The following is a 5,495-nucleotide window of genomic DNA, read 5'->3' on the forward strand; positions in this document are numbered from 1 at the left end:
GATAGCTCGACTTTGAAAGACTGTAACTCATTGAATATAATACCAAAATCAACAAAATTAAAGTCTAAATTCATCTACAAATTAGAAATTATATGTTGGAAAAAACCATTGGTCAATCCAACTTAAAACGAATGAGTTATGGTTATTTAAAAAGATTCACAGTTTACAAAATTTTAAAAATCTTACTGAGAAGCTGAAATATAACTTAAAAATAAATATTACGTCTTACGCCAAATTCCATAAATGCCTCTCATAACTGGTATGTGGACTGCAATAACTCGAAAGTCGAGTTCCATCGGGTAGGGGTGTCTGATAAGTTATAAAACAAATTTGAAGATCGATTAGATCTTTGAAACAGGTATTACGATGAACACAAAACAGTAAATAAGACAAGTATGGATCAAAATATGTCGAATGATTAATTCAAACAATCCTCAGCAGAGCTCGACTAAGAACTTCCACTGTAGAGGATTTAGGGTTACAAGAATGATAATAAACTTCTGAATAATTCTCTGATCTATCGTTTCTATCGTTTTTCAATCACTTCACCTAAGATGCATGCAAGCACCTATATTTATAATAAACCCTATTAAACTCACGGATGGACAAGCCCATACCGGAGATACAAAAACGGACTAGCTAACGAGCCCAATAGACGCAACACTTAATACAAAACTCGACCCAACAATCTCCTCCTTTGCGTCAAATTGGAGCGAGACTACTTCTTCTTCTTGCTTGGGCCAGCAGCGGGTGTCTTCTTTACAGTATCAAACAGACGTGTGATAAGAGCGAGAATAGTCTGTCTGAACCGAATGTACCATTGTATCATGTCATCGAAGTACTTGACATCATCCGCTGAGTTTTGCTTGCATCTGTGGATGATCCCCAAAACGTGCTCTAAGCAGGTAGTAGTGTACAGATGTTTGTCAGCCAAGGCAAAGAGACATTTATGTCCTTCGTTTCTGGTGAACATGACAGAATTCCTTCTTGAATCAATTCTGGCCATCTGCATTTGGTTCAGATCACTGGCCGAGCCAACAGGAGAGATTTTTGGTTTCTTCTTAAATACGCTTGCTATCTCCTGATCCATCAGTGCAACTTCCATGATGTAGCACACCAGCATCCTCTTGAGATGGTCGATGATCGGACCATATTCAGCTTCGTTGGTAAGAAGGATGTTGTGCAAAATAATCCAATCATCGGGATTGAGATTCGGAAGATCTGCAAGGGAAATGGCATGCTCGGTTTTGGTAGATCCCCGAAGTACCTTGAACCGAACGTTAATGAAGTTCCCTTCAGTGTACGGCTTCAAGACCCGAACATTGATAATCTTCTGAGCGCTCCAAGTCTGATACTGAGGTTGAGCAGCCTTCAGATAGAAATCAATTAAGTCCCGATCAACCTATGGATGAGGATGAGGGAACTCTGCAACGTTGGAGAAGGCATGAAAGACGAACCCCTTTCGGGTCAGTGGCATGTCAAACTGAGAATTGACAGTATTGGAACAGTCAAACGAAATAACAGGTTCCAGCCACAAGATACTCGGTGTGTCGATGGCTTCTTTTATCATCCTCTCGAGAGTCCAAGCAGGAAAAAGAGTTTTCCTACTCTCAAGAAGGTCGTGGGCTTCCTTCTGTTTTCTTTCAGCTTCTTCAGCCTCTTTCGCCACACGAGCACTGACATCAGCCTCATTGCGCCGACTTCTTCGTTTCAACAAGTCGGCAATGGTTTCTTTGTCTTCTTCCTCTTCTTCGTCAGCAACATTTTTGCCTTTGTCTTTCACACCCGAACCGGAGGCTTGGCCTACTGGAGAAGATTCGGTAGTGTGAGTTGCCTTTGAGAAATGAGGTGGTTGGGAAACAGACTCCTTCTCTCCCCCTTGTTTCGGAATGGACACGAAATCAAGTAGCCCTTCGATTTTGCTTAACAGGGCAAGGGCGGGAGCAAGCTTCTCTGCAAGGGTACGCCTCACAGAATAGTTGAGGATAGGATCATGTGCTTCGAGGATGTTTGAGATGGCTGAGTGGACATCCGAAACACACATCTTTATCACCTCCCTTTCGGACCGAAGAGATTCAATCTCCTGTTGAGACTGGGAGAGTTGAACACTCTTGACCTTCAGAGCAGTGGTCTTCTTGGCAAGAACATCCATAAGAGAGTTCTCAGCAGCCAAATCTTCTTGGAGCTTCGAGAGACGCTCGTCTATGGTGGTGCGAAAGGCTGAGTTGTCGTCAGAAAGCGTTTGACGAAATGAAGCGAAGGACTTCAACTCAGTGGAGACAGACGTTGCCAACTGTTGAACAATTGGTTCCAACGTAGTCTTTGCAGCATTTGCACTCTCCTGTAAAGACTTTAACAGGATAGAGGCATCAGAAAATAGTTTATCGACTTTTTCGGTCGCAGCCTGGCAGGCTTTTGTTGAGGCGTCGATGGCGGAGGTTGCAGAAGCTATGGAATCTTGCTGAGCCTTAGAGAAAGCGTCAACAATTTTCTGAACTGCATTGTCAGAAAGGGATGACTGAGAAGTGGAAGATGAGGCAATGAGCAAATCAACTTTGTCATGGAGCTCCTTGAGATGTCGTTTTGTAACGGGAGCATCATCATCATCATCACTTTGAATTTGAAACGGACTATAGTAGACCGAGTCAAACGTCATATTTTCCCTGCCAAGGAAAGTTTCATCACCCTCTGAAACATGACCAGGAGAAGGTGGTGGTGGTGAAGCTGGTGGAGCTGAAGTATGGGTAGGTTCAGGTTGGATTGTTTCGGGTATAGGTGTAGGTTCGGATGCGTTTGTGGTTTCGGGTGCTGGAGTGGTTTCGGGTGCATCAGTATGAACCCCCGTATCAGATACGTTGGCTCTAACATGTACAGTGGATGTTGTGGTTGCTTCGGTGAATATGGGTGTAGGAGAGACATGAGCCTCTGGGGTAGGAGATCTGGGTGGAGTGTTGCCTCGTGGAGAATCATCAGAATCCAAACTCTCACCCTCAGACTCGCTTGAGGAGGAAGCAATGATCAGCTTTCGCTTCGGCTGAGTTTTTCGGCGTTTTGGCTGTGGAGACTGAGCAGCCTTGGTTGGTTTCCTCTTCTTTGGAGAAGGACCTTTAGCCCCTTTCGCCACCTGTTTCCCTTTTTCAGCCTTCTTTCCTCTTGGTGCAGGCTTGTCGGCATCGTGAATCGACTTCAACATCTCCGGAGTGAGATCCCTCGGACCAGAACGCTTGAATCATTTGTACGTCTGGATAATCCGGCTGTCAGCAGGAACATCTCCATACATGGTTTCCGGAATTGAACCGTTGAATGGAAACTTGGAAGCGTCCGAGATAATGATCTTCGTGGTATGGAATGTACCAATCGAAGACATTGGAGCACCAGCGACAATGGGGACGTGGTACTTGTCCATCACCCATTTCGTGAGCAAAGTCCAGAACCTGGCGTAAGAAATTTCAGAGTGTCTGGATATAGAGGAAAGACTCTGAATGAGTTTTTTCCATAAAATAGACCCATAATCCATGTTGATGCCATTGTAGACACCATACATTATTGACAAGAACAACGGACTGGCACCATCAGATCCAGCGCTTCTTTCGGATAACCCTTTGAATAAAATAGTGAACATCCCGTTCCACTGTGGCGGTAGACACGACTTCTTGAACTTGGCGACTGAAGAAAGCACCTCCGTGTAACCCATGTTGTAAAACATGTTGAACAAATGCCCCATTGGAATCGATTCTGGGTTAACCCTCGAGGAATCAGGTTCAAACCCTAACAGCAAGCAAAATCTTTGCTTTGAAATCGAGGCTTTGTGCTGAAAAATGTCAAAGAAAATTCTATCAACGACCTTGTCGTAGTGAGCAGTCGCAAAGATCTGCGACAAGAACTCCATTGGAACAGATTCCGCTCTTGTAAGTGCAGGCGCAAGCGGCGAATACTTCAAGCACTCGATAATGGGGAACATGAAGGCATCGTACACATGTGGGGATAAATCAATGATTAGGCTTTGTTGTGGGCGAATGGGCAGAATGTGGGATGTTGTGTGAACTGAAGATGAATCTGCCATTGCTTGAAGAAAGTGGAGACGAAGATGAACAGTGAAGGTTCAGGGATTTCTTGCGCTCTGGGAATTTTAATTGCAGTAAAGAGGTAAACGGTAGAGGATGTTGCCTTTTATACTGTGGGGTAAGGAGAGAGAAAAATCTTCCCAAATCTTTTATCGAAAAATGAAAAGTTTTCCGGAGTTGACTGATGCGTGACAGTTGGGGTAGCCGATGATCACGCATGAGAGAGAGTGTCAGATCCCAAAGAACACGCCTCCCATCAAGCGCCGTTTGGATATGAACCGTTTCAGATTCACACGCGCCTTTCTTGCGTCGTTTGGAGATTAAACGTTTCCGATTCTCACGCATGCCCTTTTAGCGCCGTTTGAAATCAAATCGATTAGACTCCCGCCTGAGTCAGCATGTCTTCATCTTATCCCTTTAAATTGTAACGGCATCTTTTGAAAAATATCGCCACGTGGATTAAAATCAACCACGGCCTTTAATCAACTGCCAATCCAAGTAAAATGCCTTGTAATTAATAGAACCTGAATTTTGGAAAATCAAAGATTTTCGTGCTAAGGGTGTAAAAGAAAAGAAATAAAGCAATAATTTTTGGGAAAAGTGTGAGGTCAATAAAGACACGAAACAAATGATCCCGGGCACGAATCTCTTCCTTCAAGGTCAAGAGAGACCTTAAAGTGTTGGTGTGGTTTCCCGTTGAATGACGATCAAACACTTGTTAAGAAGTGTTGAAAGACTTCTTTTAATTAGGCTTATTAGGGTGGCTTTCGCTTCAATTCAACATTCCTAATCTTGATATAAGATAGAAAGTGAACGAAGTACTTGTGAGACCGGTGTAGTCTGTTGACCAAGTAGGTTGGGAATAAGTTAATTTGGCTAGGACATTTAAAAAATCTCAACAAAAATTTAAAACTGGATCCCAAGGGAAGAAATGTTATGGGTGTTAACAATTTCATAGGAATCACACAAAAGAAAATTTGAGATTTCACGGAGGTACGAACGTCAATTCATTAGTGAAAACTAGAGCAAATTAATTGTTCACCATCAATTCGTATTGGGTATTGAATTTTGGGTTTCACTTAGATCGTAGTGACACGAAACTAAGATCATAAACACAGAAATTGTGTAACCATAAACCTCAGTGGTAATTTATGAGAGTCTCAAGGGTTACTTTTGTGAAACGAAAGTGATGGAGAAATGTAATTTAGATGGTGTAAGAAAACAAAGTACCTCTGCTGTGAAAAACTAGACCAAGCAGAAAACTCTTATCTCATGTGAGAAGAGAGTTAGGTAGCTCATGATTAGAATAAATAGGAAAGCCTAATTGGGAAGACAAGTTTTGTTTATACCAAGTCAGTAAGGCCTATTATTCAGAATCAAGTGAGGCTTTGGACACATACAACAGCATGCTTCTAGGGACACTTAGCTAAT

The sequence above is a fragment of the Lactuca sativa genome, chromosome 5, assembly GCF_002870075.4.
Source record: "Lactuca sativa cultivar Salinas chromosome 5, Lsat_Salinas_v11, whole genome shotgun sequence".
NCBI lineage: Eukaryota > Viridiplantae > Streptophyta > Magnoliopsida > Asterales > Asteraceae > Lactuca > Lactuca sativa.